This window comes from Syzygium oleosum, unplaced genomic scaffold (assembly GCF_021117445.2).
Source record: "Syzygium oleosum isolate NSW1041296 unplaced genomic scaffold, Sole_v2.1 Sole_v2.31, whole genome shotgun sequence".
NCBI classification, from domain to species: Eukaryota; Viridiplantae; Streptophyta; class Magnoliopsida; order Myrtales; family Myrtaceae; genus Syzygium; species Syzygium oleosum.
The window spans coordinates 3489728-3504505 of record NW_026607515.1 but is presented as its reverse complement, the minus strand read 5'-3'; positions in this window follow the sequence as shown (position 1 = coordinate 3504505).

Here is a 14778-nt window from a genome sequence, read left to right as displayed (position 1 = left end):
TCATTTCTTTTGGAACATATGCTCTTCTCCTCCATCTTTTCATAATTTCATAAACAATACCATTTTTAGCTGATTGCATGAAAACTATGATTGTGATGAAGAATTATTTTTTGCGTAAATTTATCACAAATGTACCAGTTTTGAATTTTTTATGGTCAAAAAATTAGTTTTAAGTAAATTTGTCATAGATATACTAGTTTGTGATTTTTCGTGGTATTAACCCTACATAGGGAAAAGTGCCAAAAAAGTCATAAACCTTTTGCATTGGTGCCAATTTAGTCCTAAACCTTTTTTTGGTGTCAATTCAGTCCTAAACCTTTTGCATTGATGCCAATTTAGTCCTAAACCTTTTTTTGGTGCCAATTGAGTCCTAAACCTTTTGCATTGGTGCCAATTCAGTCCTAAACCTTTTGTCTTTGTGCCAATTCAGTCCTTCCGGTCAATTTTGGCCGGATTTTGCTGACGTGGACGCCGACCGGCCGGCAGCCAGTCACCGGCGCTGACGTGGATAACTTTAATAATATTTTAATATTTTTTAAATTTTTATTTTTTTTTTATTTTTTTTCTTTTCTTTTTTTTTTTCTCTCCCCTCCCTCCAGCCGGTCGCCGGACCGGCGATCGGCCGGTGGCTAGAGGCCAGAGGCCGGCGCCGGTGAGGCTCGCCAGTGGCCAGTGTGGGCGAGCCTCGCTGGCGCCAGCCTTTGGCCTCTGGCCGGTCGCCTGTCCGGCGACCGGCTGGAAGGAGGGGAGAGAAAAAAAAAAAAGAAAAGCAAAAAATTAATAAAAATTCAAAAATATATTAAAATATTATTAAAGTTGTCCACGTCAGCGCCGGTGACCGGCCGCCGACCGATCGGCGTCCACGTCAGCAAAATCCGGCCAAAATTGACCGGAATGACTAAATTGGCACAAAGACAAAAGGTTTATGACTCAATTGGCACCAAAAAAAGGTTTAGGACTAAATTGGCACCAATGCAAAAGGTTTAGGACTGAATTGGCACCAAAAAAAGGTTTAGGACTAAATTGGCACCAATGCAAAAGGTTTAGGACTTTTTTAGCACTTTTCCTACCCTACATATTATGATGAAGTGTCATATATATATATATATATATATATATATATATATATATATATATATGCAAGAAATAAATCCAACAATAATCGATATAGTAACAAAAGGAACAAGATGTAAGGGAAAAAAAAACAAAACAAAGAGAAATTTTCTTTTGTGATCTTACATATTGAATATGAATGAAAATAAGATGGGTAGCGTACCGTATTTCCTAACAAAAGTTATTTTCGCGTGTGTTGAGAATCACGACGAATTCACATATATTATAAAATATTTATGTCCGTTACATCACTAACTGTCGTTTCCACTTGACCGCATAATATAAAATGGCTCAACACAACAAGATGTTTGCAATTAGATCGAGGCGACAAGAATACACCTCGAACTTGGTTACTTATATATAACAAAAAAAAAGGAGGAGAGAGAATGAACTTGTATTCGTAGAAGAAAAAGCTCATTTCGTTGAAGTCACAAATGGAGGAAACTTGAAAAAAAAAAACAAAGGCTGCTGCGCCCATTGTCATCATCATGGTGAGCGTGTAAGTTATAACGTAATCATTTTATGTGGAAAATTTATGATATAGGATCTTAGATCTTCATGATTTTTACAATAAGAGGGATGAAGACATACCTTTATCCATAGCGTTTCCCTTGAAGATAATTGTTGCAGAAAACGGAAGAAACGAAGAAATCTGATTTCTCTCCCTTACCCACTTTTCTCTTAACGTATCTTATCGATGGAGGATAAAAATACAACGTTCTTTTTCATGCGTTATCGTGGGTGGAGAGAGGACCAGACTCTTTTTATATATACCCCTTCAAGTGGTGCGTTCCATCAAAGCGTTTCCCACTTCATAAGAGTTGCACCTCTTCGGAGGAACTTTAACTTCTCAATAGAATTATACATTTTCATCTATTTTTCATAACCAATACGTTCTAGCACTTAAATATTTATTAAACCATTAATTCATAACATCTTATGGGCCACATTATTCTTACATTCTCCCACTTGGCCCATATGACCTTCCTTTCATGGTTTAATAAAGACCATAATGTGCACAATAACATTATGCTAAAACCTTTCTTAAATTGCCTATCACATAATAATCACAGTTAAATAAAGAAACTAATGCGAGTCATAGCGGTTGTATACCATTAATCGACATAGTCCCTTCCATGTACTACAACTATAGCTCTCTACTTAATATGATCCATAAATGAGAAGTATAGTAATGGTCCAACTATAATGTCTTTGTTAGAGACTGTCCTGTTACACATTCATCTATTTCCATCATGTATACCAAATAGAAAACAGGAAATATCAGAAAGACATAATTGAGCTCACAGTGTCAAATCAATAAACTTAATGCACTCATAATACAATCATTAATAACATCCAATAATACCCATCCTTTCAACATGTTCTTTAAATATTTTGGGCGGCAGTCCTTTTGTTAAGGGATTTGCAATCATAAGTTTGATGCTAATGTGCTCAATTGACACTCTTCGTTTCTGAACTTCTTCTTTAACAGACAAGTATTTAATCTCCATATGTTTAGCACCCTTGGAGTACTTGTCGTTCTTAGAGAAGAAAACTGCTGCAGAGTTATCACAATAAATTTTCAACGGCCTGGCAATACTGTCGATAATCACAAGCCCCGAAATAAAGTTCCGCAGCCATATCCCATGAATAGTGGCCTCAAAACATGCCACAAACTCAGCCTCCATAGTAGATGTAGCAATAACTAACTGCTTTACACTTTTCCATGAAATTGCGCCTCCAGCCAAAAGATACAAGTAACCAAAAGTTGATTTTCTTGTATCAGTACATCCGGCTAAGTCTGAATCTGAATATCCAATCACCTCAAGATGATCAAATCTTTTATAAGTGAGCATGTGATTCTTCGTTCCTTGCAAGTATCTGAGAACTTTCTTTGTAGCTTTCCAATGATCTAATCCTGGGTTACTTTGATATCTGTCCAGCATTCCGACAGCAAAACTAATGTCTGGTCTGGTGCAAGTTTGAGCATACATTAAGCTTCCGACAACGGATGCATAAGGAATACTTTTCATTCGTTCTTGTTCCAATTCACTTTTCGGACATTGCATAAGACTAAATTTGTCACCTTTCTGAATTGGAACTGCTCCTGCTGAACATTTATCCATATTGAATCTCTCTAAAATTTTATCAATATAGGCTTTCTGAGACAACCCCAACAATCCTTGTGATCTATCACGGAATATTTCTATTCCTATCACATATGTTGCCTCTTCCATATCTTTCATTTCAAAATTTTTAGAGAGAAATTTCTTGGTTTCATGTAATAAACCAAGATCATTAGTAGCAAGTAAAAGGTCATCAACATACAGAACTAGAAAAAGAAACTTGCTCCCACTGACCTTCATGTATATACACCGATCAACAGTGTTTTCCTTAAATCCAAAAGAAGTTATGGTATCATTAAACTTAAGATACCATTGTCGGGAAGCTGTTTAAGTCCATATATTGATTTCTTTAACTTACACACCATGTGTTCCTTTCCTTTAATTGAAAAGCCCTCGGGTTGGTCCATATAAACTTCTTCCTCTAAATTCCCATTAAGAAAGGCAGTTTTAACATCCATTTGGTGTAACTCTAAATCGTAATGAGCCACTAAAGCCATAATGATTCTAAGTGAGTCTTTCTTGGAGACTGGTAAAAATGTCTCTTTATAGTCAATGCCTTCTTTCTAAGTAAAACCTTTAGCAACAAGTCTAGCCTTATATCGTTCGATGTTACCTTTTGAGTCGCGCTTGGTCTTAAAGACCCATTTACACCCGACCTTTTTGCATCTTTCAGGCAATTCAACAAGATTCCAAACTTTATTTTGATCCATAAATTTTAACTCTTCTTCCATGGCATTGAACCATTTAGTAGAATCATCACATTCCATGGCTTGTGAAAATGAACCTGGATCATTACCAATTCCTAAGTCAATTTCTGACTCTTGTAGATAAACCACGTAGTCATTAGAAATAACCGACCTCTTTTCTCTCTGAGATCTTCTTAATGCTATTTCTTGTGGCTCAACTACTGTAGGTTCAATATTGACATTTTCATTATGAAGTGTTTGATCATTAATTTGTTGTTCTTGATTATTGTTGGGTTGAACTATAATATCAGGAACAACAACTTTAGAAGTTTTGGGTAAAGGAACTTCCACCCTAACTTCTTGAATGCAAACATCACGCATTCTTTTTTTTTTTGGTAAAAAAAAAAAAGAAACATCACGCATTCTTTCACTCCTACTAATGTCAACATTTTCAATGAACCTAGCATTTCCAGATTCAACAATTCTTGTACTATGATTAGGACAGTAAAATCTATACCCTTTGGATTTCTCTGCATAACCAATGAAGTAACCACTGGTTGTTCTTAAATCCAATTTCTTTTCATGTGGATTGTAAATTCTTACTTCTGCTGGACAACCCCAAACATGCAGGTGTCGTAAACTGGGTTTCCTTCCCGTCCACAGTTCAAAGGGAGTTTTTGGAACTGCCTTACTAGGAACCCTGTTTAATAAATACATAGAAGTTTTTAAAGCATACATCCACAATGATAAGGGTAGAGATGAATAACTCATCATACTCCTAACCATTTCCATTAAGGTACGATTACGCCTTTCTGCTACACCATTTTGTTGTGGTGTACCTGACATTATGTATTGAGCACAAATACCATGTCTTTCAAGGAATTTAGCAAACGGACCCGGACATTGTCCCAATTCATCATACTTTCCATAATATTCACCACCTCTATCCGACCTTACTATTTTCACCTTTTTATCTAATTGCCTTACAACCTCTTTAATATACACCTCAAGTGCATTCACTGATTGAGATTTATCATGCAATAGATAAATATAACCATAACGTGAAAAATCATCAATAAAGGTGATAAAATAACTTTCTTTACCAAAAGATAGAACATCAAAAGGACCACATATATCGGTGTGTATAATTTCAAGAAGCTTTATGCTTCTTGTGGCACCTTTCTTAGTGTGTTTCGTTTGTTTACCCTTAATACAATCAATACACACTCCAAGATCAGTAAAATCCAAATTTGGAAGAATTTCATTCTTCACTAATCTTTACATTCTTTCTTTGGATATATGACCCAAACGTTTATGCCACAAGTAAGCAGAATTCTCATCCACTAAACTGCGTTTAGTGCCAACATTATGATGCAAGGTCATTAAGGTCTCAGCAAAAGCATTATCAAGTTTAAACTTGTAGAGACCATCACTTAAAATTCCAGTTCCAATAAGATTATTATTCTTATACAAACTGAAAGATCCACAATCAAACTTAAAAGAGAATCCCGCTATATCAAGTTTTGGCAAAGAAACTAAATTGCGGGAAAAAGTAGGTACATAAATGGTTCGAAACAAATCCAAATAATGCTCAGTATCTAAGATCAAACGATAAGTGCCACTGCCTTCAACTAGAGATTTGTTTCTATTCCCCGTGAGCACATAATTCTCACTTGGCTTTATGGTTTGGATCGAAAGAAATCCCTGCTTCGTATTTGAAACATGAGTGGTGGCACCATAATCAATCCACCAAGTATTATGAGGAACTTCAGTAAAGTTTGATTCAAAACATACTAAAGCACAAGGCTTACCTTTCTTTTCGAATCAAGCTTTACGCTTTAGACAATCTTTCTTCAAGTGTCCAATTTTATTGCAAAAGTGACACTTAATAAGATTGTGTTCCTTCTTGTGGATTTGAGAAGCCTTAGAAGAGTCATTCAGATTGTGTAAACCTTTCTTCTTGCTCCTTCCACCTTTCCTCTTGGAATTCTTCTCAGCTTCTTGATGACTTAAGAGATGAACAGAATGAGCCTTTTGATTCTTTATCCTTGTTTCCTCTTGAACAAGCATATTGGCCAATTCATTTACATTCCACTTGTCCTTTATAGTGTTGTAATTCATTTGAAATGACCCATATTGTTCATGAGGCAAGGAATTAAGTATGAACTGTACTAAAAAGTACTCATCCACGTTCATTCCCAAAGTCCTTAATTTTGCCGCTAAGTTTGTCATCTCCAGTACATGTTCATGCATGGTACGTGAACCATCATATTTCATGGTGGTCAAAGTACTTATCAATGTACCAGCTAGTGACTTATCAGCAGTTTGAGAACGCTCTTCCACAAATTTCATAAATTCCTTAGCATTGTCAGTTTTGGGAAGAGTTGTCTTTAAGTTGTTTGCAACTGTCATTCGTATAAACATTAAGATTATTCTGTTCGATCTTTCCCAAGCTTTATGGAGAGACCTTTCATTATCGCTGCTCTCATTAGTAATAGCAGCCGGTTTCTCAATTTGAAGTGCTAAATCAAGATCCAAGACACCTAGGTGAAATTGGACTTGTTCACTCCAATCGAGGAAATTCATTCCATTAAATAAAGGAACAGACGAAGCATGCGAATGAAGAGAAACAGGTACAGATACTGCAAATATACAAGAATATACTCATACATTAATGCTTTGAGAATATCACATTATCATATTCAAACATTACATGTATATCATAGTTCTCCTTTGGGTGATCCTATAATATACAAACATACAATAAACCACAATGATGCTAATAACTTTTATTTGGTAATTATAAATACACTCCATTAAAATTTATTTGATATCTTTGGATATACAAACAAATTTAACAAGATATATTAATTACCAACTATTATGTTCATAAATTATAAGAAATTGATCAACCTTTGGGTTAATCCCTAAGTCCTTATAATAAATGAACTTCAATATACCCATGACACCAATAAGGATATGTAATATATCAATTCCAATCATAGCATCAATTAATCATGGGTAATCGAAAGAAACATTATACAATTTCAAAAATTCAAGACATTGTGGTTCGGCCACTTTGGTGACTAACAAACCACTCATAATTGAATTCTTGAAATTGTAAAACACTATAATTATTTCATTCATAAACATTTACCAAATTGCATGATGAGGGTAAAACCGTAAATTAATGTGTAAGGGCAAAACTGTAAAATCAAAATCGATAGGGGCAAAACCGTAAATTCAACAGCCAGTGGCAAAATGGTAAATAATCCGGTCAATGGCAAAACAGTAAATAAAACGGTCAAGGGTAGAACCTTAAAATCATGCGGAGAAGGGCAGAACCGTAATTAGCGAAGGGAGATAGAAGGCGGTGTACGGCACACGCCCATGTCTGCCCCGCGGGCGCGTGCAATGCACGAGCCTGCATCCGCAGCGCGGGCGAGTGTGTGACACGCGCCTCTCTACACTCGCGTCACGCGCTTGGCGCGTGCATCCACGCGCCTGCAACCGCAGCGCGCGCGTGGCTCCACGCGCCTTCTTGATCGCGCCCATTCGCCATTTTTTTTTTCGTGCATTCTACCATTCGAGTCTCCTCCAACAGCCGATTCCGATCAAATTAATGGGTGGGTTTTGGAGACCACTCCGCCACAACCACACAGATCCAAGATTCGGCGAAATAAATCGGAACAAGAAATCATTTCTCAACAACTTTGGCAAATAACAAAAGGACCAAAATCGTTTGGCGAATCTAAACCCAGAAACCATAATCGGAAAATCATGAGATCCTAAACCTCGCTCTGATGCCAACTGTAAGTTATAACGTAATCCTTTTATGTGGAAAATTTATGCTATAGGATCTTAGATCTTCATGATTTTCACAATAAGAGGAATGAAGACATACCTTTATCCATAGCGTTTCCCTTGAAAATAATTGTTGCAGAAAACGGAAGAAACGAAAAAATCTGATTTCTCTCCCTTACCCACTTTTCTCTTAACGTATCTTATCGATGGAGGATAAAAATACAACGTTCTTTTTCGTGCATTATCGTGGGTGGAGAGAGGACCAGACTCTTTTTATATAGGATTAATACCACGAAAAATCCTAAACTGGTACACTTGTGACACATTTACACCAAACTATTTTTTTGACCATAAAAAACTCCAAACTGGTACACCTGTGATAATTTTACCCCAAACTATTTTTTTGACCATCAAAAACCCCAAACTGGTACATCTGTGATAATTTTACCCTGAACTTACCACAAAAAACCCCAAACTGGTACATATGTGACAATTTTACCCTGAATTAAAATTTAAATATTATTTTTTATTTTTTTCGAATTTTTATTGGGTTAATACCACGAAAAACCCTAAACTGGTACACTTGTGACACATTTACCCCAAACTATTTTTTTGACCATAAAAAACTCCAAACTGGTACACCTGTGACAATTTTACTCCAAACATACCACAAAAAACCCCAAACTGGTACACATGTGACAATTTTACCCCAACTAATTTTTAATATTATTTTTTTATTTTTTTGAATTTTATTGAGTTTTTTTGAATTTTTTCTTTTCTTTTCTTTGTTTTTTTCTTCACTTCAACCTCTGGCCGATCGCCGGTCCGGCGACTGGCCAGAGGCGGAAGCCGGTGAGGGCAGCCCTCGGCAGCCGCTGGCGAGGGCCGCCCTCGCTCGACTCGGCAAGGGCGACCCTCGCCGGATCTAGCTAGGGCAACCCTCGCCGGCGTCGGGCGAGGGCCGTCCTCGCCCGACGCCGGCGAGAGCCGCCTCGCCCGACTCGGGCTAGGGCCGTCCCTCGCCACCTGTGCAAAGGCTGCCTCGCCCGAAGCCGGCGAGGCGTGCCCCGCCCGACGCAGCGAGGTGGTCGCCTCGCCGAGTCGAGCGAGGTCGCCACTTGCTGGGCCGGCGAGACGCCCCTCGCTCGACGCCGACGAGGGCAACCCTCGCTCGACACGGGTGAGGGTCGCCCTCGCCGAGGATCCCGGCAAGGGCGTGACCTCGTCCAGATCTACCGGCGAGGCAACCCTCGCTGAGTCGGGCGAGGATCGCCCTTTCCCTGGGCGGGCGAGGACAGCCCTCGCCCAACGCCAGCGAGGGAGGCCCTCGCCCGACGCAGGCGAGGGCAGCCCTCGCCCGACCCTCGCCGGATTTGGCGAGGACGGCCCTCGCCCGACGCCGGCGAGGGTGGCCCTCGCCGGCTTTCGCCTCTGGCCGGTTGCCGGACCAGCGATCGGCCAGAGGTTGAAGATAAAGAAAAAAAATAAAAGGAAAAAAATAAATAAAATTCGAAAAAAATAAAAAATAATATTAAAATTTTAATTCAGGGTAAAATTGTAACATATGTACCAGTTTGGGGGTTTTTTGTGGTAAGTTCAGGGTAAAATTGTCACAGATGTACCAGTTTGGGGTTTTTAATGGTCAAAAAAATAGTTCGGGGTAAAATTGTCACAGGTGTACCAGTTTGGGGTTTTTTATTGTCAAAAAAATAGTTTGGGGTAAATGTGTCACAAGTGTACCAGTTTAGGGTTTTTCGTGGTATTAACCCATATTTATTTATTTTTTTCCTTTTATTTTTTTTTCTTTATCTTCAACCTCTGGCCGGTCGCCGGTCCGGCGACCGGCCAGATGCGGAAGCCGGCGAGGGCGGCCCTCGCCGGCGTCGGGCGAGGACTGTCCTCGCCCGCCCAAGCAAGGGCGAGGGCTACCCTCTCTGGCTTCAGGCAAGGCAGCCCTCGCCTGAGTCGGGCGAGGGCCGCCCTCGCTAGATCCGGCGAGGGTCGCCCTTGCCGAGTCGAGCGAGGGCGGCCCTCGCCAGCGGCTGCCGAGGGCGGCCCTCGCCGGCTTCCGCCTCTGGCCGGTCGCCGGACCGGCGACCGGCCAGAGGTTGAAGTGAAGAAAAAAAAAAAGAAAAGAAAAAAGAAAAAATTCAAAAAAATAAAATAATAATATTAAAAATTTGTTGGGGTAAAATTGTCACATGTGTACCAGTTTGGGGTTTTTTGTGGTATGTTCGGGGTAAAATTGTCACAGGTGTACCAGTTTGGGGTTTTTTGTGGTCAAAAAAATAGTTTTGGGTAAATGTGTCACAAGTGTACCAGTTTAGGGTTTTTCGTGGTATTAACCCTATTCATAAAGCTTTATTGCTTGTGCTTCGTCCCAAGTTAGAACACCATAGTTGCGGTCACGTCTGTCGAGTGGATTGAAGTCATTTTCCCTTCTTCAAAAACAAGAATTAGCCTCTTATGGCGAAGCTTGATTGCATTATTGTATCTAAAAGATGTTCTGTATCGCAGAATTCAATTTTAGCACCTTATCATGATAGGACGGTATATCGTCTACGAAATGTCCATAAAAAACCAACCGTTACCTTTTCGGAACAAAGCATATGTCAAAGGGTCCATTGAATAGCCACTAATAATCGAAAAGAATTTAATTCGAGAGAAAAATTCACATGGACAAATAAATTTTAAAGCACTTTATTCCTCAGTAAATGTGACAAAATAGATGCTTTTAGAATATTGCATTGAAACTTCTGCCGGGTGTAGATATTAGGTTCTTTTGGAGTAAATTTTTCGATACTTTGAAAACAATTACAATTGTTGATATCAAAATAAATCACACTGAGATTGAAGCGAGACTAACACAAAAATCAAACTGAATCATTAATATTACACTTGGAATATTACAAGAATTTTCCTTTTTAATTTCAAAATAAAAAAGAAAATGACGAGTAAAATGATTTTATTACACTTGGAATAAAATGATTCAAAAATAAATCATTTTCTTTTCTTTTTTCCTAGATCCTAGGAATTTTATTTCATTGTCATCAATTTCTCCTGGAACTTTTCTTCTGTTTTTTTGGTCGAAATAGAGATATCATTTCATTAAACCCGAGCCCACCTATAAGAGTAAAAGGCATCAAAATACAGTATTTCTCAAAGAGGAGATGGGAGGTTAGAAACCCAGTTTAAGAGGAGGGTCTTACACCTTGATGCCTTTACAACATAATCTGCTAGTCTATTTGAGTCACAAGTGCAAAGAACCAAATCTAGACTCTCAAAAAAAGCCAAGAGGCCAATACAATTGAGTCTTGGAGCTTTTCTTCACCTCGTGCAATTTGACCACATTTTCCACCTTTTCCTTACATTTCACCTTCTTTCGATGAATCATTTCTATCCGCCCGATCAAAATTTAATCAAACGTGAACGGTCGATGATGGCGTTCACAATAATGATGTTGACCGCTCCACGGACGGTGGAGATAGTACGAGTCACAACGATAGTCGCATCAAGCTTTTCTTTCTTAATATCTATTTTTTATGTTGGTATTTTAATATCTAGATGAGTTAATACTACGAAAAACCCTATACTGGTACACCTGTGATAATTGTACCATGAACTAATTTTTTGACCATAAAAAACCCCAAATTGGTATACCTGTGACAAATTTACCTCGAACTATTTTTTTGACCATCAAAAACCCCACATTGGTACATTTGTGACAATTTTACCCCGAACTAATTTTTTAATCACAAAAAATCCCAAACTAATACATCCGTGATAATTTTACCCCAAACTAATTTTTTGACCACTAAAAGTCTCAAACTGGTACATTTGTGACAAATTTACCCTTCGTTAGTGTCCGTTAAATTGAATTAATATCACAAAAAATCACAAATTGGTAAAGTTGTGACAAAAATTTGGGTAAAACCCCAAACTGGTACACCCATCAACTATCACGTGCCATTAAACTTAGCAATTTGACAGTAAAATTTAACGGAAACTAATAGAGGGTAAATTTGTCACAGGTATACCAGTTTGGAGTTTTTTGGTGGTCAAAAAATTAGTTCGGGGTAAAATTGTCAAAGGTGTATCAGTTTGAGGTTTTTTTATAGTCAAAAAATTAGTTCGAGATAAGATTGTCACAAGTATACCAGTTTGGGATTTTTTGTGATAAAAAAAATAGTTTGGGGTAAATTTATCACAGATGTATCAGTTTGGAGTTTTTCGTGATATTAACCCTATCTAAATCTAAATGACGAGTAAAACGTGACAATCATTTCAAAACTGTCATCAACGTCAGCCTCTACGCAGGATGTGAAATCGCAATTTATTCATGGAAAACGCAGCTGATATCAAGATTGTCACATTAGCAAAACGTACCGATTCTTTTCCCTCTAGAGAGAATGCGACAAAATGGTTCTTGAATTGAGTACCACGTTACTGTTCCTAGTCTCCGTCGTGAACTCAACTTTTTATCCCACCATTATTTTCGGCCAAGCGAGCCCACAAGTCTCCTAAAGCGATAAGGCTCTTTCCATCGTCTCCTTTCTAGGGGAGCAAACTGACAAATTCAAGCTCGTGAAGAAAGTGAGGCTTCAAAGAGAGAAACTCGGGGAGAGTGTTTTAAGGATGGTATCCATTGCAAGTTTCACGTTCAATAAATAAGTTCGGCTCACGAGATACCTCACGGATTGAGTAAAACACAGACTCATAAATTTGGATAGATTGTCTAAATTTTTTCTTTTAATTTTTAACTTGATGATCAAGAGAACCAAATTTGTATTGCATGCTTGATTCACACGCAAGTCCGGTACTTGCCCACTAAGCTAATCCGTGGTGTTAAGCACGTGTAATGCTGTGCATTGGACAAGATCGGAAATGATTTCAGGACTCGCAAAGGCACGATAGCACGTTACCGGGTTGCCTCAATGATAGATGAGAAATCATCCTACGTGGAATCGTGAGCTGACGTGGTGTAGCAAGTTGGATTTGTTGAATTAATGTCTCGAGTTTTGATCCAATTCATTGTTGTTTACGAGTTCAACAGAGGTCCAAAGGCAAAGTTTGCGGAGTGTCATTAATATAGTGTTATTGACAATTTCTTGTTTATCTTCTCTTGTTATCTCGCCATTATGGTGGATATCATAGTCGTATTGCGGAGCGAGTTTCTTCTTCACAAAATATATAGGGATCATAGCAACTCAAGAACAACTTAAGAATCTGTTTTTATTTCGACTAAAAAAAATCTGTTTTTAATTTTGAAATATCGAAACTTCTACTGATCGTAATAGGTCACAAGTGTCGTTAGAGAAAGGGAGGCTAATGGGGCCATGAACCACGGTCCCCTCCGTCCATGTTTCACGTTTAATTTATTTTTCTTTTTACCAATCTACTTAAACATTCAGTATCCCCTCAAATTTTTAAAAAAACACATGATCCGCATGTAACAAAAATCGTATTTTAGCCGGATCAAACCGAATAGCCAGCCAAAAAAAACAAGATCAATCGAATAAATACTTTATTCAAACTTTTAAATGTAAACATATCCACTAAACTTATAAATCAACTTTTTTTTTGCAATTTTCCAAATTACAAACTTAAGCTTCTTCACATTAATTTTCTCCACAGTCCACACAATGTACTGCCAAGGGTAATTTTCTTTTTCCCAAAACAAAAAGAAAATAGAATATAATCAAGGTCGTTTTCTTGACTCGGTTTTCTTTCTTGGGGCTATGATTTTCTTGGGGAGTAAAAGCAAAACGAAGACTTTTTCTCCTTCTTTTTGATTGGTGAAAACTCCAATTCAAAGTCCATTTTCAAGATATCGTGGAGCAAAGGCTACTATTCGCCGAATATTTCAATCAATTCCAGGATATGCATAGAGGTTAACACGCTAGAAATTGTTCGACAGTGGATGAGAACAAAGTCCGCATCAAATTTTGTCGATATAAGTAGCATTTTCTCCCATTGGAGCATGCAGAAAGATGGAGAAAGTGGGAGAAAACGAGGCTTAGAAATAGGATTTGCAGTCATAGACGTCAAGTACCCTAATGAGCACGTATTCTCCTCTTACATGTAATCACTGCGTTGGTCCACCTCTCTCTCTCTCTCTCTCACGCGAAAATTTTGGTTTATTGTGCCCACGTTGACTTTTTTTTCCCACCTTTTTTTTTTCTTTTTTTGTAAGGACGAATCTAACTTGCATCGACTCATCGACAGAGTTTCGAGATATAATATAAATTAAAAGGAAAGAAAAAACATTTTGCGTGGATTATTTGACAGTGAAACTTAAAATCTTGTGATTTTACATGGACGGTGGACATCAATGATAGTTGATGCTGATTTTGTGTGAATTGGATCGAAATTTATCCGTTTTGGTTTTGCTTTGACCAAAGTAAAGAACCATTTCGGCATTGGGAATTGGTATGCTTAGTCAACATTATGCACCTATCTTGTTGGAAATTTACTTCGGTTGAAGGGATGAAAAGAAATGTAAAGAACAACCACAGCATTAAGTCCACGTTACTCGAGTTGATTAAGGCGATCGTGAGGTGTTAACTTAGATTACTCTAATATCCTCATCTTTGGATAAATAACGGAAAATTATCAAAAAAGGTATCAACCAATTGTATGGGTGCCAATTCAGTACTAAACCTTTCAATTTGATCAATTTAGTTATAAACCTTTTGAGAATTTGTCAATATAGTTACTCCAGTCAATTTTAGCCTAAAATCACTGATTTGGACACTAGCTATTTTACGTGGCAAGACCGGCGCTGATGACAATTTTTGCAATCTTTAAAAACAATTCTGAAATTTTATATTTTCTTTTTTTCCACTAGGGCCTCACCAACTACAGTGGACAAAAAAGAAAATAAATAATAAAGACTAAAGAAAACAGAAAAAAAGATAAATATATATACATTCAGAAAGAGTTTTAAAAATTTGAAAAAATTATCCACGTCAACGCCAGCTGTACCACGTAGGATGCAGGTGTCTGCATCAACGATTTCCGGACAAGATTGGCCGGAAGGACTATATTTG